The sequence below is a fragment of the Amblyomma mixtum genome, chromosome 3, assembly GCF_055824585.1.
Source record: "Amblyomma mixtum isolate Tamu chromosome 3, ASM5582458v1, whole genome shotgun sequence".
In the NCBI taxonomy this organism is placed as follows: Eukaryota; Metazoa; Arthropoda; class Arachnida; order Ixodida; family Ixodidae; genus Amblyomma; species Amblyomma mixtum.
The window spans coordinates 71,289,722-71,316,606 of record NC_143014.1 but is presented as its reverse complement, the minus strand read 5'-3'; the positions used below and the strand labels follow the sequence as shown (position 1 = coordinate 71,316,606).

The following is a 26,885-nucleotide window of genomic DNA, read 5'->3' as shown; positions in this document are numbered from 1 at the left end:
GTGGCGCCATGGCGCCCTTGAAGAAATGACATATCGCGCCTACACTCAAACTTATACAAGCATCATTCGTCATGCAGGTACGCCAAGTTCGACGCGCATTTCAGCATTACAAAACACAAAACTTGGGCCTCAGTCTCTCGGGGTTCTGTTCCCTCTTCCACAATTTGTCGTGCCGGTCACAGTGATGGTATGTCTGAAGTTCGGGGTTCTACTGGGGTTGCGTAACTGGATGCAAAAAGGGCGCGAATACCGTATCTGAAGACTTGAAGTGCACGGAGGCAGGCGCTGACCGGCCACACGACGCGGTGGAATGCCGTACGCGTTTGACGCCACTCTTCACAGCATGGCAAACGCGCGGAACACACCGCTCTCGTGCATGGGGCCGGCAGGCTCCAGCCTCCTTCAAGGCAGCGCTGTTTTTCGCTCAGTTATACTGACTTCCACACGCTGAGTGAAAAGGGAGTAGGTATTTAACCAACAAAACCATTCTGGCCAGCCGCATTATCTTATACCCCGAACCACCACCAAATATTCACCGAGGTCAAGGAGTTGTGTACGAACTTCAGACACAGTAGAGTCGCCGGCTGGTAACGAAGTGCAGGATGCAATACGAGAGTAATGTCGCATAAATCGACAGGATTTCGCCAATCCCGAATAGCTTTGACAAAAGCGTACAGATGGGTGCGTTTAGGGCCCTCAAAGTAATTAAGATGGCAAGATCGACGAGTTTGTGCCGGCTCATAGCTAAAGGGCACCAAAAAGACAAACGCAGCCGCAAGTTGCCAGGGTGAATCTTGGAAAAATCAGCGCAACAAAGGGACGTGTACAAATGCAGATGACGCAGACGAGCGCTGCATCCAAGATGGATCCTCTCCAACTCGTCCAGCTCAGCATAATCGTTTCAGGGTGAATACTGACTACAAACTGGGACGTTGAAGAAAACGCTGTGTGAAATGCATGCCCACTAAATGTCTTTGCAATGATCACGGCGCTTGTGCGGAAGCTCTGGACAAAAAGGCGCCCACCAAACCAATGTAACAGTAATTAATAAGTGTATTTCACAGGCCGAAGCTATGGATACTGCGTACTATGAGGAACGACGTAGTGGAGGGCTCGAGCTTTAATTTTGACCTCCTGGTGTAGCGAAATATCAAAGCATGGAGTTTTTGTGCACTTCCTTCGCCGAAATACGCGAACAAAGCATCCGGAATCGAACGCGCGAACTCGTTCTCTCATAGCGAACCTGCGTGTGTAGCACACGCTGTGAACAGTGCTCACTGCCTGGTGGGCTTGCTCGCAACAGAGTGCCGGCGCGCGGTGACTAGGAATCCTGTTGTGCTGACACAATTCTTTGCTTTCTTTTTCTGCGGTGCTTATCACGCTTTTTCGCCGCTTTTTTTTTTTTGCGCATTACTCCGGCTCCACAGCTGCTCAGGCCTTGGGCAGCCAAAGATGTTGCAGAAAAAAAAAGCTTATTATTATTCCGAATTTGCAACAAACAGTCCAACGTTTCGAATTTCGACGCTTCCGAATCGCGTCTACGCATTCGCAGGCAGGATATTGAAATGTCACGCGGGGCGCGTCTTCACAGCAGCCACCGATCACTTGGCCGCCGCCGTTTTTTTCCCGGCGGCCCCGAGGCAGCGCGGATTTCCCTTTCCCGCACCCCGAGTGGCAGCGCCGCGGAGATACGCGTCCGTACGAGTCCGAACGTGTGCGCGGCAACGCGAGCGAACGCCGGGGCGCAGTGGACAGAGGGGGGCGTGGGCGAGGTCGCGAACAAAGCGAGCGCGCTCTGCTCGCTTTGCTGTCGTGCACGCATAAAGCTGTAAGGAGCGTGGCTGGTGTGCCTGCTGGATATCTTGGGCATTCGGCACGTGAATGCGCGCCTCGAGGGAATGTCACGCCTCTCGCGCGGAAGACCGTCTCGCCTTCGACCGAGGCCGGAGATACGGTGCAGGAAGGAAGCCGAGTACGGCATTGGAGATACGGATCCTGTCCTCTGAATGATGAGTGGGCGCCCGACAAACTCGTGCAAACAGGAAAAGAAACAAAAATAAGGCGGGAGGAGAGACAGGAACAAGGTAAGGGGCTTCAGCAGCAAGCGGAACAGGCGTGTCACACTCTTGAAGAAAGGCAAATGCCACACGGCGGGAAGCCATGAACAATCGCAGACTTAATTGGCAACCGTAAGAAGGCCGCAGCCCCGCAAGCGTACACTAATCGAGAATGAATTATCCGAGACAAACCGTAGCGCAGCACCGCGGTCGGCTCCAGTGAAGGAAGTTCAACTTTGTTCCCGGCCGAATCTGCCATGCGGAAAGCGCCTTATTAAATGAATAAGATTATCGTTATTGGCATGGAGGGGAGAGCATCGTATGTTTTCTTTAATGGACTCGACGATATATCCGAAGAATTTGACCGACACCCGGTCCTTCTCGACACACTTTGTAGTCACACAGGCTTCATATTACCACGTCTCTACGGCCCTTGCTTGAGATAGTGACGCGACTAATAGAAACTTTAGACTAACACCAGCCGGACGCATGTCGATGCCCTGATACGACTTGTGTCAAAAGTGCACCCAGGCTTGCAGGCAGGTTGCTGCTTAAATAGCACGTCTAGAGTTGACCCACCTTTGCTGCTCAACTAGCGGTTATTTATCAACGGCAGGAAGTAGCAGTTGTCCCGTCGCAACTCCATACTCCACTCAACCCTGATATCGCACTTTGAGTAAGGTGTATAAAGCATACTTTTAAGTTGGTCTTGCGAGTGCTTACAGGCAGGAACTTTGGGTAATCTAAAGAAAACGTCCTCGTATTGCATTAGACATTGCTTTTACTGTATTTATAAGAGCACGTGTAACTACTGCTAGTTTAGAGATGGGCATACAAATATGCAAACCAAGATCACAATTAAGGGTGCGCGCGTGAAAATGCGCACATGTGAGAAAGCCTAATCGTGTATGCTGAAGTGACAGAGATGCAAAGGTAAACGTGGCTGTTCGTACCAGCTCTTGACGAGTGTTAAGTAACGAAAAGTTTAATGTTACTGGGTATTAAAAAGTACGCATCGCCTAGTCGATCGCAGTTTAATGCAAATGTGTAGGAGTACTGCAGTTCCGAGGCCACGAATGCTTGAATAAGAAATTTTGCAATGGCAGCAACTTTTCGTGTTCCCAATTCCTTTCTTTTTTTCTACAGGAATTAAAAAAGCAAGTCATATAGCGTTCAAAGCTTGAAAATTTTACTAATCTGCAATCTGATGAGCACTGCAGCATGTAGCGCTTCTTTAACGGCTGTCCACGGCACCCACCACTGAGCGGATATTTAAGTGTCAGCAGCTGATTGTTCGACATTCTCTCTTCTTCCCACTACTCTTTCAAATGTACCTCAACTTTTTTTTTGTTTAATAATTCTCTCGCGAGTTCAAAATCCCCCCCCCCCCCCCTTTGTTATTAGTCCACCCACAACAAGGCTGACTCACATATATAGGCAGTTCAAAGCGAAATGGTTATTTGCGCGGGCTTGTCCGCGCAAATAACTTATTTCCGAACCATTACATTTTGATATTTTTCTTTCGGTGTTCAAAAGTGCGCAGTGCTTCCAGCTGATTTCATTCACATCCACTGCCACTATGTAGCAGGGACTTTCAAGTTTTGTTTATTTAGCTTTTGTTCACGAACAACGAGTAAGCGAAGGAACAGGCGGTGGAGACACTGTCGCTATTACAGTGAGTTGCCGTGCCTCTGTCTACACGACAGAAAATTTTCTCATGCTGTCTCTTCACGAGAACTGAATGCAGGGAACTGTAATGAAAACCTAGACTTCACCGCGATAGTTCGAGTCTGCAAATCACTTGCACTCGATAGATACCGCACTCAGAGGGCGGTGCCGGCGCCGGAGAACGGCCCTACAACGTATATTTTTTTCTAATTTTAAGAGAAATGTTAGAGGATGAACAGTTGTTTCATGAAGTTGTGAGGAGGAAGCTAAAGACTTGGAATCACTTTAGCTGGATTTTGTTGCAAGACGTTACGCTGCGGAGACGGATTGGGCAACGCTTGCCCAAGAGCGGAAACGGGAGCCGGTTTTGATGTTTGTTGGACAAATAAGCGCTGCGCGTTCAAAGCCACCAAGTGAGATAAACTAGGAGGCGCTAGAAAGCGCATTACTTCTTCGCCGTTACAACATCCACCCTACTTTTATGTGCACAAGCCTTAATACTTTTTCACGACGCGAAGAGTACTGCCTCCCCATGCCGTTGAATATCTTAAAGCCGAACTGGGGCTTCGTTTTCGCAAAACAGAACAAAGAAGAAGGAGCACAGCTTCAGAAAAAAAAGAAGAAAGAGCTGTAACGGATTGTGGAAAGAGCTTTTGACAGAATGCTATTTTCTTTGGACTTGAAGTAAACAGGCAAAGTTGATAGTAACGCGCACATGTGCACGTTAGATTAGTACTTCATTCTTTTTTAATTGTTTTTATAAATCGTCGGCAAGAGGTTTGGCACAGTCGTTACTGCAGTCTGTATCATCTCGAACACTGCCAGGAGCCTTAGCTGTTAACAAAAGAGAGAAAAAAAAATACTGATTCGTTAAATATCCATCCGCTTCACACGTTTCGATGACAGCGTTTTTGCCTCAAGAATGCTACTGTTGATATTGCACCTTCGTTCAGAAAATACACTGTAGCACAGGAGTATTTCCATGCATTCCATGATGGAAGATCTGCGGGGAAATTTCGATAGAAAGCCGTATACGCCAAATGGAAAGCTGTTTCGCGCGTGCGTGCGTATGTGCTCGTGCGTGTAGCGGGGTCATGGTCACATAGGTCCGAGTATAGCTCTCAACGGCTACAACGGCGGGTAGTCTCATGGAATTCCACCAGTTTTTGTCCTCAGAGGCACCTCACATAATATGCAACAGTGAACGGTGATAATTCCCCATGGCGTCGAAGGAAACAGCGGGGATACTGCCACGGAAAGCAAAGTGCGTGAAGTGTGGGAAGCGATAACGCGAATTACACTGGAATATACGTATATGCAGTGCATCCTCGTTTGTTGGTTCTGCACCCGAGTCACACTTGCAAGCGATCCGTGCCGCATTTTAGAAGTGCAAATACGTGGTCGCAATCGATCCTTCATGCCCACAGCGCAGCGCATAAATTTATGCATCGCTGGCTCGTATACACACATACGCAGCGGCGGCGAGGGGTGTATGGAAATCCGCGGCGACGTCTCCTTTCAAGCTGGTGTCGCCGCCCCGACTATCCGTTCAGCAGGCGCGCGCGACCAGGGCGCATGGCCTGGTGCTTTATAGAAATGTGCTGGACGCAGAACGGGCCAAGCGGCCGGGCTCGCGGGATGCGCCCCCTCCTGACAGAGATTGATCTTCCGCCGGATAAGTGCCCCGTCCGCTCTGTTTTTCCTTTTCTCCGTGTGTTTATACGTGCGCGCTTCTGTATTTTCGTTTTGCTCGCGCGCGCAGAATCGAAAGAAACCATTTTTCTAGCTCGGGCCCACACCAGCCGCATCAATTAGTGCAAAATGTTTAACGTGTATGCAGCGACCCGAGCGAGCCAGTGGTCGGCTGCAGCGGCAAACAGAACGGCGCATTCGGAGGCCACTTTCCAAACAGCAGGCCGGGGTTCCCCAAAAGTGGCACCCCAAGCCTCTTCCTTCGGTGGGTGGGATTAGGAGGAGCCAAAGAGCAGCGCTTCGCCGCCGCGGCGACCCCTCGCCGAGATAGCGCGCGCATCATCGCCCAAAGCGAGCCTCGCACGACGACGCCCGCGGGGGAAGAAAGTCCCGCTCGCCCTCCTCGCACGCACGTGTCTGGACGAGGAGGAGGAAGCGCGTGGAGAGGGCGCGCTCTCTCGCTCGCGCAGTCGTGCGCTCGCTCTCGCTTTGTGATGCAACACAATGGTGTCATCTGTCGACAGGGGAGCTGCGAGAGCACGGCGCTAGCGGACTCGAGCAGCCGCAGCAGTCAAGTCGCCTGAAGCCGCGGGCCCGAGTTCGACGCCGGCCCACGAGCGCCACTGCCGGAGCGCGCCCAGCCCGCCGCCGCTGTTGCCATGTGCCGCCGCGAGCCCTGCTCCTTCGCCAGGTGAGGCCCCCGCCCTTGCGCGCGCCCCCGGGCGACTTCTTCCTTGAGCGGCGGCTGCTGCTGCGCCGCGGCGTCCAATTATCCGGGCCGGCGCCCGGGCGGTTGCTGACGCGGAGGCTAGCGTGCGCGTCGCAAACGCGCCAGCGTCCTGGGCGCACGCTTTCGGGCACGTGTGGGCCTGTTTGCAACGCTGCCGCTTGCACTGCGCGCCCTTTGCGGCTGCAGGTGTAATGCATGCTCTCTGCCCGGGCGTCGGGCGCTGTTGCCATGCTTGTCACTGTGCTGTCATTTCGTTTTAGCCTGCACTGGCGGCCGCGTCGTGCATGCACTGCGGCTAGCGTTGCTGCGCTCATTTTTCGGTGTTCATTGCACGGACTGTCAGTTCAATGAACTTCAAGTTCAACGTTCAGAGAACTTAGAGGTTGCCTTACTACCTGTTGGGTGTTGCACCAATCGCTGATCACTATCGTGAAGTGACGAAGAAGCGGGAGGCTGACATCGCTTGAGTTTCAACGCTGCATAATTGAAGCCTGTGGCGTACTGTCCAAAGCAGTGCCGTAATAATATATGCCACTTATGCAAACACCTGTCGCAGCACTGTTGTCTTCGGTCAACAACATGCATGCTTTCGTTTTCAGATCACGCGATGTAAGAAGACACCAACATCAACGCCATGGAGTCTGTATGGTTTGAAGCCATAGTCTATTTTTATTTGTGGTGACAAGCATCCAAGTTGAAGCCGCGGAATATAGCACGAGCGCGCTCTATCCTGATTGTTGATATATTGTCGCAGCGACATCGTTAAAGACGCTCAATTTCTCCTCAGCAAGCTACGCTCGAGTATTCTGGGCTGGGGAGGAAGCGCGACTATTGCTCACGTTACACGCGAGCATCTTTTCTTTTGGGGGTTTCATGCGTGGAAGGTTTGGAGGCACAATGCGGCTGCATCGGGTGGCAGCGAACGAGAGACTGATGATATCTTGTCATTCGCCTAGCAACAGTCCCCTGGTGTCTTGTCGCAAACGAATAAGAAATCAGTACCCCAGCTGAATATTCTATGACGCGTCGGTGACAGTTAGGGACGATACGTGGTTCTCTAGTGCTCCGTGTCGCCCGTTTAATACTGGATGATGCTAATCTGCTACTGCGGGCACAAAAATAAGCTTGGTGGTCATTTGTACGACGGTGCGTGCAGTGATTTTCGCCGCTCATAAGCAGCTGTCGTGATGTTCTGTACGTCGTTAGCACGACTACATCTGTTCACCAGCTCGCGACGATAGCATGTTTACGGCTTGTCTCCACCGGCAGATGAGGATCTTCGTTGTGGACAGCGACATACATTACATAAATGGCTGGTTGCGTGAGCCTGATAGCGGTTGGTTGCCTTGCGTAGAAAGGTCATTTGCATCGGAGGGAAAGAGATGGTGAAACACATTAAAACAATCGCGCGTCGGAGAGCGAGGTAGAGAAATAACGAAAAAGCAATGACGTTCGGTTGACAGGTGTACAGTCAGATTGGCGATTACACGAGAGGTCTATTTGCTCAGCGTTAAATACACGAAACGACTGCGTCCACGAGAACAGCCTTATGACACCCTCACTCTGCCGAAACGTCGTGTAACGTGGGTGCGCAATTCTGCATTTCGTGTCTTGAGCATAGCATGCCGCTTATACATGGGCGTCCGGAGGGGGGGGCAAGGGGGGGCGGCTGCACCCCCCTGGAAAATCACTCACTCGAACCGTGAGTGATGGCCGCACGCCAGGGGCGGTGGTGCGCTCAGTCAAAAGGGTAAAAGCAGCCCCGCATGGTCACATCTGCGAAATGCCGCGTCCGGGCGTGCGTCGTTCCGCCGTTTTCAAACCACGCCATCGTTAGCTCTACTGAAGGGCGACCTGTTCCAGACATACAGCGGCACCGGCGAGGATGTGTTTCGAGCCGCCTTGAGATGGGTGTCTGTTTCTTTGATCTCTAGAGAGATAGCGACACGGAGGCAGACAGTGCACGGGGCATCTTGTTTTCGCCTATCGTTACGCCGGTCACCGATGAATTCTTAAGGAGGGAAGGTAAAATCAGCCGTGTCCACCCCCGCTTTGTCGGGCTGCTCAGGGGCAAGCGGGCGATGAGTTGGCGCCGCCGCCGCTCGCTGTCTCCTCCGATCCACGGGTAGCGCAGTTCGGTAGAAGCGCCGCTTTCAGAATCTCCGGCAAAGGGGATTAGCTGCTTTTGTTCACGGCGACGCAGTCTCCCGAGGCGCCCCCACACCAGCGTTCTTTGCGTCTTCTGCGAAAACCAGCGCCTTTGGTCAACGCAGCCCGATGGCGCCTGCCTGGCTCGCCTGTCACCTCTGGCTGGGCCTCAAATCACAACAGCGCCCATGTACTGTGCGTGTCAGTGCATGGTAAAAAGACCCAGGTGGTCGACATTACCCGGAACTCTGTACTACTCCATCCCTCATAGCCTGAGTCGTTTTGGGGCTCTGAACCCCATAAAAACACAAAAACAAATTTTCCGACTGGAGTGGCGAGTGTCCCTTCCCCTCGGAAGTTGCGCGGCGTTCCTTTCACCCCCAAAGTGCGCATTCGTGGATACTGCGGCAAGTAAGCCCTTGCACGTTTGCGCGCCTCTGTGTTTGTGCTTGGGTGTTTTTAATGGCCGGTTGTCAGCGAAGCTGAGAACAACCAAGACAGCGGACGAGAAAACGACGAGCGGAGAGCAGTGTGTGTGCGGTTGCTCGACTGTGCGGATGCGCAAGCAATATGGAGCGAGGTGTATGAAGCTGCGAGCGTGCATTTATCTTGTAAATAAGTTTTCGTTGTATATATAGTCATCTTTTGTTTTCAACGTACGCGTTCAACAGTTTTTCCAATCAATGTGTATGATGAGTGTGCACCGAGAGCGTGTAATGAAGCTGCAGAAGTGAATTTATCACACGTGTAATTACGCAATTCGCCCAGAAAAATCCGAGGCGCCTACAGTTGCTGTTCAAGGAAGACTGACTGAGTGACTGTAGTTGCGTGTTTGTGAACATATTGTGCTGTGTGCTGGTCATCAATCCGGGTGAGTCGAGAACCCGTATGCAGCAAGACTGAGCACTCTTCTCCACGAAGTGATATAGCATCTTTTTGCATTTTTATTAATTTTAGTTGTTTCTTCGTTGATAAACTCCAATGTACCTCTCCTAGCCGCGCTTTAATTTGCTGTTTGTAATTTTTCTTTCATGTGTGCATTTTGTTTAATTTTTATTTATATATAAATAAATAAATTTACTCCGCAAATAGCGCCTTTCTGCTACGAACATACCCCCCCCCCCCCCCCCCCCCCCCGGGGCACCAACGGGCCCCCCCCCTGCAAAAAATTCTGCGGACGCCCTTGCGCTTATACTGCAGCATGGGCACTTTTGCCCTCTAGATTGTGGACGATAATGCATGCGTTGCTGTATATTTCATGTTCTGGTAAGAAAACTGTGCGTGCTTGTGTGTGTGTTGGTTGGCACACCTGTGATGAGTGTGGAGTGTTGCACGGTTTTCTGGCTGCATATTCAGAGTAACTGTGCTAGTTATTCAGGCGTTGCTATCCTTGTTTTTTCTTCTCTACGCCAGTCATGCTTTGCTACTGGTTTTCCCTCTTTGCACTTGGCTCTATAATCTCGGATACATCTCAAGAGCGAAGCGGCAAATGCCCGTCAGGTGAGGCTTCTAGCCAATGGCGTTGACCGATTCTCATGATATCATGGTGAATCCCCTTGGATATGCTATAGCGTGACATCCCAAAGGATGACAGAAGAGGATTTACCACGGCTTAAGTGGATTAGCCACTGCGTCATGAAAGTCGGCTGACGCTATCGGCTGGAGGGCTTCCTTTGAGGAGAAACTTCCGCTTCGTTCTTGAGTTGTATTCGACTATAGTTTCCGTGTGGGAAAGTGCCGGCTGCCGTTATATTTGCCCATTAAACATCCGTGTCACGAGTCTTTTGGAGCGTCAAGCGTGTCCGCGTGTATATACCAAACCTGACAGGACTTCAGCGGATGCCTGTGCGGTGACTTTTTGCGTTCTTGCTGCCAATCGGCAGTTAAATTCACCGCGGCAAGCTTCCGTGCTTAGAATATCTTATATGTGTTTTCCTTACGTAGGTACACCTTGCACGCTCATTTTTCGGATGCAACGCTACAGAAATTAAAGATGGAAAGATGAGATTATGAAATCTGCTGTGACATTAGGGTGGCCGCGACTAGCGCAGGTCAGGGATCCTGGAGGGCATTGGGAGGGGCCTTTATCGTACAGAGGTCGTAATACTGATGATGATGGGGTGGTGATGTACAGAGGTTTACAGGGCTGAATAGAGTGGCGTTCATGAGAAGGGGAACTGCACTGTTGTGATCTGCCATTCTCTTTTCACTTGTCTTATGCAATGAGTTCCTGGACGATCGTTAAGCTCACAAATTTTTACAAGCACTCTGGTGCAAAATTTTCGGAAGGAAAGCTGTGTAGATCTATTCGTAACCATTGGAAGAGTTTCACTCGTTCATTTACGCCAGTGGGCGATATGCAGGCCTCTGCTCGTACTCTCTTCTGGGCCGCCACTTGCGGGGCTTCATTAGGGAACTTTGGCTGCACGTCTGGTAGAAACGTTGCCGCATCTTGCCTTTCTTTAGAGGCGTTTGCGACGGGTGCGGTACAGATCGCCTGCCATGGGATGCTTACTGCGCAAAGGCGCTGGAAGTGTCTCATACGAGTGCGAAACGTAAGTGGGGTAGCCGTGTTTTTCAAGTGCTGCTGAAAGTTCGAATGGACTTATCTGATAGCTGTTGTGGACAGTTGGCGGAGTTGTTGTGGAGGGGAGATTTTGTGCTGCAAGAGCTTTTTTGATCCCTCGAAAGCTTGTCAAACGCCGCCTAAAGTACTGTCAAGGAGATGAGAACGTGCATCGAAACTTCTTGCGTGCCGAACTATGTACAATACGCGTTTGCCCGGGTGCGGCTGAGGAGCTTGTCCTGAGCATTTGAATGTGTTTCATTCGTATCAGCTTCGCCGTTTGTATCGTGCCAGTCTGCAGCAAAGGGTCATAGGGATGGTTTTGTGCCGACCGGATTCCCCGCTCTGCATGAGCAGTGAATGTGTAGAATAAGTCAGAATAAGGTTATTCAAGGATCGTCCTGCTGTTTCCAGTTTGGTATAAGCTACTGAGTTGCGATGGAGGGGAAATGCAAAAACAAGTACGTAATGTGCGGTGTAAGTGCATCGTCCAGAACTCCAGGTGTCCGAAATTGATCCGGAGCTCTCCACTGCGGCGATTTAACTCCTTTCACCACCTTCTGCATCCCTTTCCTCACGGTGCGGTTAGAGCGCCCACATTCAGGATAGCTGTTATTGTGCCCCCCTCCCCTCCGCGTGCAATATGTCCTGCAGCAGGGACAGGAACGCCGTGAAACGGGCAAGAAGGACAGTGGAAAGGGATGTCACAGCATCGGTCAGTGGGAGCGGATACGATCGTGGATGGGGTCATTGAGGAGAACGCCCCAGAAATTAGGGACTTTTAGAATGGGGAAGCACATATCGATTAGGGGAACAGCGGCAGCCAGTGCGCATGAGCAGAACCCCCGGGTTTTCCTCCTACGCACGCGGTTTGATCCCCTTCTTCTAAAAATTTCTATTAAACCGTGGTTTCAAATGTTGGCAGATAATCTAATTTTCATATCATTTGTCTCAGAATGTATACATAGTTGGCTTTCGGTTTCTTCAAAGACCACCTCGTGCAGCCGCATTTTTTGAGGCCGAGCTTCACTGCCTGTCTTCCGGAATCGTGAAATTAACCAGTCATAATCCGAATTCGGACTCGGAGCCCGCCGTCCAGAAATTTAACATTGGTCAGCCGGCGCAGGTCACGGCCGCGGGGGCTGCTTTTCAGATGATGGCCTCCGTAAGTCTGTCGTGGCCACGTTGCACGAACGGCGCTTAAAATTAAACCTGCTCTTGAATGAGAATTTCAAGGCACAAAACGGATATCTAAAAAAAAAAAAAAACGGACGTTTTTTCGTTTTTTTTTTTTCGCTCCACTGCCCTGCAGTGATGGCAAAATACGATGCCTCTCAAAGGTTACGGTCTGAATTAGCTTGGTAAGGAAGTTGTCCAAGTATACTAGCACTAGACTGACATGTCGTGAGGCCAGGTTACGCAACCCCCACTCAGCGCAATTTGCACGCGCGATAAGGAAACGCCGCGCGACGGCGAGTGGCGGGTCTCGGCCAGGTGCGATGGGGGAACCTGTTGGATCAGTCCACGCGTGGCGGCGAGCCCGTGGCCGAGGGGCGGCTGTCGAGCGGGCACACGCCGCCACCGTTATCGCGACCCCGCCGGGCTGCTACTGCGTGTGGTGGTGTCGATGCACCTTGCATTGTGTGCGCGCCACCCCCCTGGCGATGTGGTCGAGGGGGGCGCCGCGCGGGGGCCCAACGGACGGCCAGTGACTCGGCGCCGCCGAGAGGTGACTGCGGCGATTACGCGGCCCGCAGACCTCCCCTTTCGGTTCACGGGGGCTCCACCGCGAGAGGCCCGACCGCTGTGCCCCGGCGGCGCTTCTCGAGGAAACGCGTTGCGTAATGGACGGCCGCCTCTTCGATGCGGGGGCAACAACTATCAGGTCGTCGCCGCCGCCGCTTTACTGCCGCTAATGGCGCGCGCGCCCTTCGCTGCTGCCGACTCTCGCGGACGACGCGTGTTTATTCTGCCGCTTGGCGCGGGGCGATCGCCTCCACCGCCGATGATGACTTGCCAAGAAAGGAAGAGGCGCACGGTATAACACTTTGCGACTCGCTGCAGCATTACCGCCCGCTCAGCTCTGGTCATCGTGCGGCAAACTGCGTTTCGGCGCTTAGTAACATCGCTAAGAGTACTTTGCTGCCCTTGCGCACATATAAAAGCGCGTCCGTCAGCACCATACCCGGGTTGGGAGGCTGCTTCCACTGTCGACACTATTTGTCTGCGAGTGCACGCGGAGCCAAATGCGGCTGCGCGGTTTTTCGAGGAAAAATGCGAGTTTTATGAGCACCTGGAAGCGTCGAGGCAGTATTGTGCGCACGTAACAGATGGGACTTCCTAGTCGCGTTTGTGTATTGCAGTGATACTGTATCCCTTTGGCGCAGACGTTTAGATTCTCTCTAAATTCGTCTAAACGGATTTTTCCTGCCCCAACAATGGTTTTCTAACAACTGCTTGAATGTAACAACGCGCGCTCTGCACACCCCTCACCCACTAAGAGAGAGAGCGGATAACAAACACCTATATGGTTCATTCTGATAATGATAAAACGACTGCGGGGAACATTGGTGGTTATTGGCTGCCTTTCTTGCGCCAAACTCTCTTGCTTTTATTGCTTTTGTGTCCAATATTTTGTGTTCGTGGCCCGAAGATTCATGCAGTAAGCAGCTGTTTCGGGGAAGGGCAGGTAACTATGCCATGATGATTATGAAGGCTTTTTTATGGCGCAAGGGCAGCTGTAGCTATAGAGCGAGCTCGATGGCGCAAGGTCTATACGAGGTGGGGTCAAAGACCCATTTTCCAAGAATTTCACCCAAGATAAGGCGAGCACCAGGCCACCTGGGGAAAGCTTGTACTATACCTGTTGTCCGCCCGGCGTCACATCGAACCCCACATCTCCCGCATGCGAGGCTTATATGCTCTAACACTAGGCCACCACTACTGTAGTGCTAACAAAACTATAGGGAAATTCTTTAAAACAGCGCAGAAGACAGGGACACAGATAGAAAAGACACACACAGCGCATAGGGAAATACTTGTGATCTAGCATCTCATAGCACGCTACGTACTTTGGAGTAAACGGTAATAAAAGCTTGAGCTTACTGAACATTTTGTCGGCACCCGACTGAAATTACGTCGTCGTTTCTTGTTGGCCGGTATCCCGCCGATTTCATCTCGTCGCTTGTTTTTGCTTACTTCTCAAAAAATTCCCGCGTGGGCGATTGGCGCGCAAGAATTTGCCCGTGTGCGTGCCGCGCGCACATTTCGTTTAAGCATGGAATGTAGCAGACTTGTGTGTATATATATATATATATATATATATATATATATATATATATATATATATATATATATATATATATATATATATATATATATATATATATATATATATATATATGTAATATAAGTCCGCCGCTTACGAACGTGGGTGGCGCTGATGAACACTCTCAAGGTTAGGTCACTTGTAAACATAAATACCCCCCGAAAGCAGAAGATTTGACAGCCGTCGCCGTAGCTCAGAGGTAGAGCACCGGACGCGTAATTCGGAGGTCGTGGGTTTGGTTCCCACCGGCGGCATGTGGTTGTTTTTTCTTCTGCTTTTCTAATCAATTAGCCTTAAGCGATAACATATTCAGTAATATTCTAAATTGATCAACACCACAAAATAAATAAATTAATTAAAAATCCCCTGTGTCCCTTGGTTTCTGTGGCTGTTGGCTTCTGTCATATTTATACCGAGCCCCTCAGTCCCCTTCCCTTGTTTGCTTATATATATATATATATATATATATATATATATATATATATATATATATATATATATATATATATATATATATATATGGGGGGTTACGGGGTTTAACGTCCCAAAGCGACTGAGGCTATGAGAGACGCCGTAGGGAAGGGCTCCGGAAATTTCGACCACCCGGGGTTCTTTAAAGTGCACCGACATCGCACAGTACACGGGCCTCTAGAATTTCGCCTCCATCGAAATTCGACCGCCGCGGCCGAGATCGAACCCGCGTCTTTCAGGTCAGCAGCCGAGTAATATGTTTCCGTCTGAATGTGCAACCTCGGTGCGTAACAAAACAGTTTCGTTTACTTTACCGCGCATTTGTTATTGCAGCTGTCTCCGTCTGACTTTCCACTGTCCTGATTATCACACCCACAAATGGGCTCATCCATTCAGTGCCTGTATGAGATCTCATTCCGCCAATGAAGTGTGGCCCTCAACAAGATCATGCCAACATAACGTCACGTGCATAATGCGCGCGCACGTTGCTGCTGCGCTTCTGCTCGGCGTTTGCACGTGACAGCATCTGCACAGGAGTCTCGCGGGAACCCGAGACGATTATTTGCGCGACATGAGCGAATTGGCGCTCTCGGCGTAGTTCAGCTGGCTGGCTGTCCGCCCCACGATGCGCATGGAGCATGGAGCGCTTCTAACGCGGACCGACTCTGAGTCACCGGTGGCCTCTTCTTTCTTTTTTTTTCCCCCCGACAGCACGGCTCTGACGCACCGGGACCGCTCCTGGTCTAAAACTGGCAAGGACCTGCGGAAGATGGCGGATGCCTTCGAGACGTGCCGGGGGCCGACCGCCCAGGTGAGGACACCTGTCCGGCTTTCCCACAGCGAGTGACTGCGACCTCCCGTGCTGCTGCACTTATTGCAAAATGCTATGTATTCTTGACGACTGACCTGCTAGCATTAAAGTTGACATCTGCTCACATTCAGTGGGTTAACATGCTAGGGAGGCGTGCCGAGATTTATTTCTTTCCTAGCGGCTGTGCACCAATAATTTTCTTTAATGCCCCACCCCGACAGTGGGCATTGTTTTCAAGTAATGGCCATGGTGGAAACCCGGGAGTGGCTGCCCAGATCGCGCAACCTCTTTCAGTGGTATGTTCGCCTGGTGATGGGCTTGTTCGCAATTAGAGCTCTTCCTGCTCCGAGTGGTATGCTTGAGGAATTTTGATAGCTATAGCACGCTTCTTCCCTTCTCTATGCCGCAGGTTGTGTGAACCTAGCTTGCCGCTGGAAGGTGAATGTTACACTCGCTCAATATAAATCGGGCCTCCCACCTGCTTTCGTTGGAGGAACGAAGCGGGTAGGCACTATGTTGCCGCACTGTCATTCAGGAGTTTGCATAAGCGTATCTTAAGTCAACAAGGGGCATTATGCTGGGAAGGTAGTTATACCTTTGTAAAAATGTCATCTGACCTCGACTTCGTTAACGGGTGCAGGAGTGGTGTCGTTAAGTTAACGTCAGGGAGGCCCTTTGCCACTGGAACGGTTGAGCAGCTTCGGTTGGTGCCATTCGCTAGCAGGTCTGTGTGGAGTTGTTGCAGCGCTGGCCAAGCGCTGATGTCGTCCTCATCTATCTGCGCAGAGGCAGCGATTAAGGACGAGGTGGGCCGTGGTCCGCGCCTCGGACTGGCTCGTCGCGCGGTTCGTTCGACCGGACAGCGTTCGCCGAGGAATCCACTTCGCGAGGCACATCTTGAATAGGGTGTTCACGGCTGTCGCCGACTACTTGGCCAGATGAACCCTTTCCAGCGGGGCTGGATAGGTGTCGTGCATGTTTTGCGCCTTGAAAACGATCTCGAAAGTTGGCATTCTGTTCAATGAAGCATTAGCGAGCACCAAAGAAACGGCAAATTTGCAAGAGCTATAACGAGAGCACGGAATTCCTGCCGAGTGCTGGCAAGAAGACAATACTCCTCATGTTCATTTCCCTCCCGATTCTTGTCATCTGCGGCGCATCAGACGAACGCCACAAAACTTTTTAAGACGAACTTTTCGTGATTGTCAAAAGGCGAACGGTTTGACTGCAGAGTGGAGTCAAGCACTCATCTGCTCATATCTTATAGCACTGCCAAAGCGCATCTTGTATGAAAGCATTAGCATTATATCTTTACTAACGCAGATTGATGACATGTACCTACGTACTTGCCTAGAGTGGCTCGATCTCATGCGTATATTTACGAAGCCACGTGAGTAAAGGGCCGTCTCTCTATTTTTCTTTTTTATGATGCAACGCCTGCCCACTGCATTCTCACTGTGAACGGCCTAGCCCGTTGTGTATTAGTGGTGCCGGCTGGGGCATGTTTTTCATTCTTTGAAGGCTGCCTCAACGTGACGAACGTGAACGGCTTAAATAGTGTAAAAGTGACGAAATAAAATCATTTTTGTGGCCATAACTTTTTATGCATTTAGAGAGCAAGTGTAAAGCTTTAATGTGAACAATGGTGGAAGGTTCGCCGGAGGAACACATGCATTTAATTAACTTCCAAGAATGGGTGTACGCGTTGAAGGGACGCGTACCTTGAATATTCTATAGACCACCGGTGGCCGCATCTCACTTTAGCTCGGCTGTCAGCCCGCAAGCATGCAAACTTAGTTTCAAAGAAAAATGGCCGTAATTTTTCCTGTGCAAGTGCAAGGCTCGATACAGGTTGAGCCAGACCATTGCAATGTGCCAACGGTTCCCAGTGCAAAGCTAGGGTCACTATTTTGTATGATGCAGTCTGTGTCAAACTTTTTTACTAGCTAGCGGTACAATTCGGTGTGGTCGCAAAGCAAGCCTCAACCGCTGCAGTCGACGCGTGCAACAAGGGTTCATGTGAGTTGACCGAACCACACGCAGTGTGCATCGGAACGTTGAAAGGCGACTTCAGCGAAAGAAGGGGTTTTGTACCATTTTCTTAGTTTTGCTTCTGAGGACAAGCTTCCGCGCGTAGATCTCGAACAAGACAGGAGTGAGGCCAAGTAAGCTGTAGCATACCGGTAGCAGCAGTAGGGGAACAAATGCACCGGAACAGTAATTGTACAGATTGGTTTAACCAGTTAAGATATTGTTAAACGAGGCTAGTTTCCAGAACTGTACTAATGACAGACTATAGTATTCAGCCAAGCAGACGCGCCGCTCATTTTATTAAAAGAGATTCCACTTTACCGTTACGAACTTTTACAAGAACGTGAAGCTCATCGTACGAATTCTTTTCATCATTTTTCTTTAGTGTGTTTGGGTTCCGCCCTCTTGGCAACCAGGTAGCTGTGATATTTCTGTACGTTGCTAAGTAACACCAATTTTAGCAATAAACTGTGGTGCTTGGCATGTTCCGGGAATGAGCGGTGCGAGTCATCGCAAACCGCAATTATTCGTTTAGTTTGGAGCCGAGGATGCGAACAGCAGAGTTGTGCTGATTGGGCATATAATCTTTTGTGTAAAACGGCATAGCGGCACCTTTCTTGAGAGCGTAAAATGTTCGCATATCGCGTAATGCGACCCACATGGCTGAACCCAGTGGTGACGAAGTATATAGTGCAATTGAAAAACTACTCCGAGAGTGTTCCCTTTTGGCGATCTCACACGCTGAGCGCGTTCTTTTATACAGAGTGTTTCAAGATTGCTGTCAGGCCTCTCCGTAAATTTGTAACGAAGAGGACTGGGAACATCATTCTTAATCGTGCACGTTCTTTCTAAATTTTGCTCTCTCTCTCTTTTTTTGAAGAACAGGAAGATTTACATCGCAGTAAAATGTCCTCGCATTTTTACTTCTTTTCTTTCCAAGGAACAAGGCGTTTGCTTCCATATATCTTGAAACAGCCTGTATACAGATAAGTACACTGTCATTTTTAAATCACTGGTGTTCATTTTATTTTGACCCCGAGTTTTGAAAGCGTGAAGTATCATTGTATATACATATATTCCTATACTGTACATAGGCTCTTGTGTTTGGTGTTTACGCCTGCAGTGTGTTATTTTCTTTATGCATCCAACACACGCAGTTGCCTTTCTTTTTTTTGCCGTGTTCTATATTTTTTTGGTACACTTGTACAGATACAATATGCGTTTGCCGTGCACTACTTATGTTTCTTGATGTTGCGAAGAGTATTATGTGATGCGCGGTGTGATGTTGTACGGCTGCTCGATTGTATTTTTTTTTTTTCGCAGTTACCTGCAGCTTACAATTAAACAGCTTTTCATGAATACCCGACGTTTCGTCAGTTTTCTTGCCTTTTGTTTTCTGTTTGTCCTGGTGTCGCAGACTGCCCCGCAGGGCTACACGAGCAACCTCGGCGGTCCTTGACACAGCTGGTTCAACCCGACAGCGCCAGCTAAGCCTGTGTGCTCAGTCGTAAACGGACGCATTGTATGCCAGTGTCCCGGCGGTCTGCGGGACCCCGTTGGCCGAAACGCACTCGGGCGTCGCTTGGCAGGGAAGTTACGACGGCGGTGTGAACGTACAGCCTAACTGTGCCGGAACCAGGTGCGGCGCCTTTAAGGGCCAGTAAAAGTTTCGCCGTAATTACCATCTCTATTGTAGGTCACGAAGGTCATTGCACCGGCTGGCATGCTTTCACCTCCTTAATGGGCGGGCCGCGGTGCTAGCGCTGGGTCGGTCGCCATTGAAGGGGCAGGAAGCATCAAAGGAAAAGCTGGCAAAAGGACGGCGGCGCCGTGATGGGAAAAGAGGACATGATGAAAGAGGCCGATCCAAAATGATCTCCTCGAAATTAGCATCGCAGTGTGGGGAGCGCCGATATTATGTTACTGATACCCTCCAATAAAACTTTCTATGCGCCGGGGCAGAGAAAGGCGTAACGGGAAGGTGCGCTGGCCAGCGAGCGCCGTGTCGCCCGTGTGAAAGCGGCGGACACACCCGAACTGGGTCCATAAGGAAGCTTGGCGAAGGGGTTTGCCAGGTCCCCGCGCGCCCTTTAAATGTTGCGCAAGGAGCCGCTATTCAGGTGGCGCATTGAGCGCGTCATCGGCGCTGCCCTGCCGCTGCGCCCGGCGGGCTTGCGCAAGCGGGGAGGAGAGTGTACATCACTAATCCTGTCCGGCGTAGCCGGAAATAAGTGGACTGACGAGTTTCGCCCGGCAGACAGCGGCGAGGAGCTGGGAACGAGGGGGTGCGCCGAGGTCATCGCGACGACGCAATGCGCGGCAGGCGTCGGTCGCGTTGGGCAACTCAACCCCGCTGCTGGCTGCCGCCGAGGACGACGCGCCGGGTCCCGGTTGCTCGAAATGTTTACCTCGGTACAAGGGGCAAATTGCTACCAAACCGAGCGACGGACGTTGTTTTTTTTTTTTGGTTTCGCTTCGGTGGGAACGGCGGCCATCGCAGGGCTGCTGCCTCGCTTGGCTCACTCGCTTGTTTCAATAGAAAGGCGGTTCGAAAGGAGCCTGTACGCCTCTAGTGCAGACAGCTGGGCTTGTTGGTTGGTCTGGACAAGGATGAGACATGGTACCAGCGTTAATAGCGAAGACTAAAGGCAAGTTAGACACCATGAACGCTGGACTTCAACTAAAGTTTACTGATGATGCTTTACCGCCGCCAGGTGTGTGGGAGGGATCCAGAGTTGTAGTCCTCGTAAGTTAGTGTTGGTGACATATCTCATCATGTCTAGTTTGCGCGCTGTCTGGCGTGGCCTGCCATGTGGTGTAGCATGTATACTGCCTGCAGTCATGTTAAGTGTGCACCAGTACCGTTCACTCCAGAGGAGTCAATACTTGCGTCGTATTCAATGAAAATTGCATGCGCGAAAACTTGTCAGCCGGCCAGTTCTCGCTGTGCATAAGTGCAATAATAAAAAAAAAGTCGCAGTACGATTGCGATACTTGGTGATGCGTTATTACAGCGTAGTTGTTATGGGTGATTTCAGCAACTGAATGAAGAAGATAGCGTTAGGTGCCCATGCCACATAAAATCCGGCGTCGTTGTCCGTGAGCGAAAAATCCAGGAAAAACCTCCAGAGGAGCATCCTAGGTCACGTGACCTTCTGACGTCTTCATAACCTACCCACCGTGACAGGCGGCCAGTAATGTAGCCGGAAACTTTTTCGGGAGGGGCCCAAGGCAATTTTTCGCGCCGGGGAGGAGGGGTGGGCTGTCGGTGCATGCTCAAAGGGAAACTTTTAAAAGAGATGAGGGGGGGGGGGGGGAGCACTGGGTCCAGTCCCCCCCCCCCCCCCCGCCTCTTCAGTTAATTCACAACTGCATGGCCGCGAGACGTTGCTCGGGAAGAGCATCCTGGGTCACACGAACCCAACCGGTGGCAGCACCTGCCATCGCAGGGAAGTGGCGCATCGCTTAGTAACCGCTCCATCACTGTACGAGGAATGATATGAGGACTGCCAGGGGTCTAGCATGTGGAGTAGAGAGTGGCCAATTCTGCATATTCTGCGCCCGTTAACGCTATCCCGTCATACTCTTAAGGTGTCCCGTTCAGTTTTTGTTATTTATGTATTTTTAAGCTAATCGAAGTACTAAAACGGCTTTCGCAGCTGGATCTTGGCGGCGCAGCGATTATGTGCGGGTTGCGCGTTTACTATTATCGTATTCGTCATCTGAGTTATTTGAATTGTGCACTGTAATAACGCATTACCGAGTACTGTAATGCTCTTTCACCCATTTTTTAATCCCTTCACGGCAGTGCTCAGGTGTCCGCCCGCTGTATGGCTGCTACCGCGCCTTTCCTTATTAGCGCTTATATATAACTCTGTAGGGTAGCGGCTCACATACCTGGCCTGCACGCGGCAATATACGCCGACGACATCACCTTATGGACGACTGAAGGCTCCATAGGGGAAGCGCAAGACACTTTACATTTTACATCCACGCATACACCTCCGAATGTACGACGACCACATACCACTCGCTTTGGATGCAACCTTCACTACAACTCCTAGAAAAGCAAAACAAACAAGTCGCGGGCCTTATCCGCAGAGAGGCCACACGCAACCACGGCCTGTCGGAGAAGGAAACCCTTAATATGAGACGCCCTCATCACCAACCGCTTCACTTATCACCTTCCTTATCATTTTCTCACCAAAGCGCAACAAGGCTCTTATTAGAATGTTCTTATTAGAAAGGCGACCACCTTAGTGCCCCGCCTACTACAGTCCGTTAACACAAATCACTCGCAACGGGCACTTACAATACGGTCTCGGAACTGCTCAAGTCCAACGAGACAACCAGATACTTCGACTAACACGCATAGAAACCAGCCAACACCTCCTACGGCATCTTCGCCTGGCCCCCATCACCTGCTCATCTGCCCCCAGCTATAGATCAAATCATTCCACCTGGCATCCAGGGCCAACTGCGCATCAAACCTCTACCCAAAAATATGAACCCCTATCTACACAGGGGCAGACGCCAGGCCCGAGCTGAACATTACACTGAACACTACAGAGGCAGACCCGACATACGTAGACGCGGCTGAACACACCCTACCAGGCTATTATGCCGCTGTTGCCGCCTACGAGGATGGCACCATCGGGCCCGCAGCCACCCTCCACGCCAAAAACCCTACGGAGGTTGAGGGCGCGGCCATCGCCTTGGCGCTCATACACGCTACACAGGATCCTGACATCAAACCAAGCTGCGTACCGCCACTATCAGCAAAACATTATCACACCAACCAGCCGACGCATTCTTGCATCAGGACACACGCTTAGCAAAGAGATTACCCTCACGTGGGTTACTGGGCCTGCCTCAATCCCCGGTAATCAGTACGTTCATGCGCTGGCTCAAGAACTATCCCTCCGGGCCCCGGAAGATTGGACACCCAAACCCACGCAGGAAACCACGCGGGCTCTACTCACATACCACAAACATCACCACTCATTAGAAAAACAGACGCTTCACCCTCCCACCACCTCAACGTACACTAGATTCGAAATACAGTGCGGTCTGGCAGCAACTGCAGACAAACTGCTAATCTCACCTTACCCCCTTCATCGCTCCCACCCTACCTTGTCCCTCCCACTCCGCTCAACATGTGGGGCGGCCAAGGCCACCCTCATACACTACCTGTGGGAATGCCCCCGACCCATGGCAGTTCCCCCAATACCCGACCCAACCCCCTCCTCATGGGATGCCGCTCTGCGGGCTGCTCAACCAGCTGGCCAAACATGGCTAGTGGACAGAGTTCTCGCGAAGCCCAGGCCCGTGGACTCTTGGACAAGTAGGAACGCATCCTTGGAGACCTTTTGTTCTTTTCTTTAAATAAAGTTGTTCCTCCTCCTCTTTACATATAACGCACGTCCAAACGCGCACAAAGCGTACGAGAGGCATTTCCAAGCGTTTGGCGGCGTATTACGGTCGCGCGCCACACCCGACAACGAAGGTTGCACGATGTGCGAGGCACGGCCTGCGTGCACGGGATGGTCACGCGATAGCTGGGAAGAGCCACGCGTGGCCACGTGTTCACTGGTGAGGCGCCCCCCCCCCCCCCCCCCCCCCCCCATCAGAAAACGACAAACCTCGACGCACGTGCATGAAGTGGTTACGTGATCGGTGACACCACCACCGACGCCGCTCAACCCACAAACGATCAAGTGCCAGATGCGCTGTGAAAAGGAATAAAAATACGTGGCAAGCTTTAACAAGGGCGCTGAAGAACGGTTCTCCTTACTTGTTTCCAGTAGCCACAGACTGATGTAATTTAGCTCGAAAGTAGACTCGCATAATAATGCGCGACTGACGACGAAACTGTAGTTTCAAGTGTCAACAGTTACCACGAAATTTTATTTATTTGAGTACATACAAATCGCCCCACTGGACATTAGTACTAGTGGGCATTAGTATGCAAAGTGAAAGGCAAAAGCACTGTGAACAGGTGTAAATTCATTCAAAAGACCCAACAACAATGCAGCTAAAAACAGTAACAAACACTTTAGAAATGCTGTACAAGTCATGAAAAGGTCAAAATATATATAAAGCGAAATAGTAGCATGCAGAAACTCTCTGTGGTTAGGAGAGCAGTCAATAGCTTATGGTGCAAGGTACAATGATGCATAGGTAAGTCCCCGTAAATGTGTTAAGAGCGTCTGGAAAGCTGTTGTCATCTAATGAAACTACTGCTTTTGGCAGTCGTTTCCACTCGCTTATTGTGCGCGGTAAAAAAGCTGATTTAAATACAGATGTCCGACAGGCAATATCGCGCGTTTTACGGCTATGGTCTCTTCTACGGGAAATGTATGTGGGAGGTGCAAGGTGAGCGTCACGGTCAATGCCAATTTTTTTGCTCATAATGTCGTTTAAAAAGACTAATCTAAGAAGGTACGACGAAGCTGTAGTGAATCCCATTCTAAATGCTTTTTTAACGCGCTGTCACTGCTGTGACGATCATAAGTGTTTAAAATGCAACATGCTGCACGATTCTGTATCGCTTCTAGTCTCTCGATAAAGATTTTAGTAGCGGGATCCCATATTACCGTTGCGTATTCTAAAATTGAGCGCACGTTTGAGATATACAGAATTTTTTTGACGTCACTTGGTACATTACGAAAATTTCTTTTAATGAAGTTAAGTACGCGACCAGCCTTCATTGCTATATAATCGACATGCTTGTTCCTGGTTAAATTATGGGAAAAATAAATGCCTAGGTACTTAACATCCTGATATGCGGCTATTTGATGAGTATTTAAAAAGTAACTATTCGAGGTGTTTATCTATTTTCGCCTAAAACGAATATGGCAGCATTTTTTAGGATTTAGAGTCATATTCCGTTTACAGCACCACGCTATGATCCGGTTAAGGTCTGCTTGTAGAGTGTCGCATCTTCTTCATTTTCTATATTGCGACATAGTTCGCAATCATCTGCATATAGTCTAATTTTAGAAGTTATACCCAAACCGATATCATTTATAAAAATTAAGAAAAGAAGTGGTCCTAGCACGGACTCCTGCGGTACGCCAGATGAAACCGTATACAGTGTGACTCTACGCCGTTGATGACGAGTTTTTGACTGTGGTCGTGAAGGTAGTCCTTTTACCCAGTTTAAGATGTTGTTTGGCAAACCTAGGCAAGAAAGCATAAACAGCAGTAAAGAGTGGAACACCGTGTCAAAAGCCTTCTGAAAGTCCAGCAGTATGTAAGTCAACCTGTACGTAAGTCAACACGATCAAAGAGAAAAAAATGTCAGGCGAAAATTCAACAAGTTGGGTCGCACATCACAATCCGGCTCTGAACCATGTTAAAAATTGGCAAAAAAATTGGTGATCCTGCAAATGACGAAATATAGAAGAGTAAAGAATGTGCTTAAAGACTTGCAACACACACTGGTTAGCGATATTGGCCTGTAGTTTTCAACTTGGCATCGAGGACCATTTTTGTGCACTTGCACAATGTTCCCTACTTTCAATTCGTCGGGCAGAGCACTTGAATATAGTGACACGCTAAACAGAACAAGATATTTGGCTATAACGGGGGCATACATTTTGAGCACATGACATGGAATGTTGTCAGGACCAGTGGCTGAATTAGCTTTTAATTCCTGTAGGAGTTTTCGGGAGGTGCAGAAAACATGGGTCTAAAGTAATTATTCAAGTGATTAGCTTTTTCTGTATCGTCAGAAATTAGACCTTCAGGAGACGAGATCGGGGTAACGGAGCTGTCTTCTTTGCCAGTGGATTTTACATATTTTCATATTTCTTTTGGATTATGTTTCAGCTTGTGACTTAGAAAGGCATTGCAGGCACCCTTGGAGTGCTTTGTTTTTGATTTGATTGTTCTTCCTAACTCGTCTAATTGGCTAAATGTTTCTTCATCCCTTGTGTTAATGTACCGTCGGAAAAAGCGGCCTCTTTGATTCAGCAGGCGCTTTATTTCAGGACTGAACCACTGTTTGTTATGTCTTTGTCTACACGATAAGAATTTCGATGGCACGTATTTGTCGACTAGAGAAAGTAGTTTGTTTCTAAGCAGCACCCATAGCTCATTAATATCAGAAGTATTAAAGTCTTCTAGAAACTCTTCATAGAAAACCTCAAGGCAGTACGTAATTAAACAATAATTACCTTTCTCATAAAATAACACTCTACGTGGCAAGGCTTTAATCGGTGGCCAGCGCCAGCAGGAAATTTATGCCAATACAGCATCATGGTCACTAATACCTATCAGCCTAAAGCCTATCAGAGCTGGAGAATATCAGGTCAGGTGTGGAAACGCTGTCACCGAATCGTCTTGTGGGAAAGTTCACAAACTGATAAAGGCCGTTGGCAGTGATCATATCACGAAATTCATTTCAGAGGGCGCAGCGAGAGGATAGAACGGGGGACCTGTGCACCCAACGCACGGAAGGCATATTAAAATCACCGCCAAGTATATAATCTGTCGTCTGACTTTGAAGGGCACGAGAGACGGAAAAAAATTCAGGGGGCACTTTGTTGACCTAAAGTGCGGTGAGGCGAAAGCCTTAATCGCGGTGTTGCTGCTTGTGTCACTGATGTGTGGTTAAGATGTTAAGCTTCGTCTCTAAGAGTGGAACGCGACAGCGTCTTGCAACGCTGCCAGGGAGTCCACAGAACGCCATCGCCCGTTCGGCTCTACGCCGTGCTCGTCGGTAAATTGGTTTTTGAGGAAGGGAAATGTACCTATCTCGCATATCTCGGTGGACACCTGAACCTCGCCGTAAGGGAAGGGAGGAAGATGGGAGTGAACGAAAAGACCGTATTCACTAGACGCGCCTTTGTTCATTCCAAACCATCGAGCTGGCATGGCGGAGTGGTTAGCGTGCTCATCTCGCACTCCGGAGACCCTGGTTCGATTCCCCAACTCGACCAATTTCCTACTCGGTTTTATTTATTTATCTGGTTTGACTAGAAAGGTTAATTAGTCTAATTAGTTAATTAACTAATTAACTAAACTCAGTCCCACTTACTTGGAGCATCACTATACCATCCCTTTAATTGGTTGCATGGTTACTAGCCAAAGTACAATTGGCCCCGTTTGAAATTCGCGCACCGTGACGTCACGGCCATTTGGACCATGAAAAGCGTGACATTTCTGTCGACAACTCTTGCTTACAGCGATGAGGCATTAAAGGCTTCCGCGTTAATAGAACTATCTGGAATGCTACAGCTAGAATTCGCCAAAGTTAGTTTTATATCAGACACTAATACGGCCAAAGCTAGAATACGCATCATTAATATGGGACCCCGCTCAACTCACTTTAATTGATGCTATAGAATCTGTTCAGAACCGGTCAGCTCGCTTCATCC

General features: G+C 49.9%; 1 long non-coding RNA gene across 1 annotated transcript; it reads left to right on the top strand.

Annotated features, from left to right (window-relative positions):
* The first annotated feature begins 5,866 nt into the window (after positions 1 to 5,866).
* LOC149350545 (uncharacterized) lies at positions 5,867 to 18,863 on the top strand. Its single transcript, XR_016290392.1, has 3 exons — positions 5,867 to 6,108; positions 15,372 to 15,471; positions 16,258 to 18,863. It is a non-coding gene; the product is annotated as an uncharacterized LOC149350545 (long non-coding RNA).
* The last annotated feature ends 8,022 nt before the right edge of the window (positions 18,864 to 26,885 follow it).